We start from the raw sequence: 496 nt of genomic DNA on the forward strand, positions 1-496 counted from the left end.
TGACCAACATAATCTCTCTCTCTCTTTCTCTCTCTCTATATACATATATATATATATATATATATATATATATATATATATATATATATATATATATATATATATATATATATATATATATATATATATATATATATAATTATTTTTTTGGAAAGTCATTATTGTAGGATTTTTGGGAGTGCAAAAACAATTTTGTTGTAGTTTCCATTCAGAAGTGTACCCAACTATGATGACCAGAACCACAGAAATGTGAAAAAGGCTCCTTAGCACTGTTAAATGTAATAATTTACAAATTTCAAAATTAATATCCATTTTCCTATTGTGTGCTATAATGTTGTGATGCTTAAAGGTGCTTTATGTAATTTTGACTATACTAAAGCCAAAAAATACCATAATATGTTTACAGATGTATAAGAAACATGCTAAGTTCATTTAAATGTTTCACAGAAAAACAGCCAGTTTTTCTTTCAAATGTGCAATCCCTGTCAGAAAGTCT

The sequence above is a fragment of the Carassius auratus genome, chromosome 31, assembly GCF_003368295.1.
Source record: "Carassius auratus strain Wakin chromosome 31, ASM336829v1, whole genome shotgun sequence".
Classification (NCBI taxonomy): domain Eukaryota; kingdom Metazoa; phylum Chordata; class Actinopteri; order Cypriniformes; family Cyprinidae; genus Carassius; species Carassius auratus.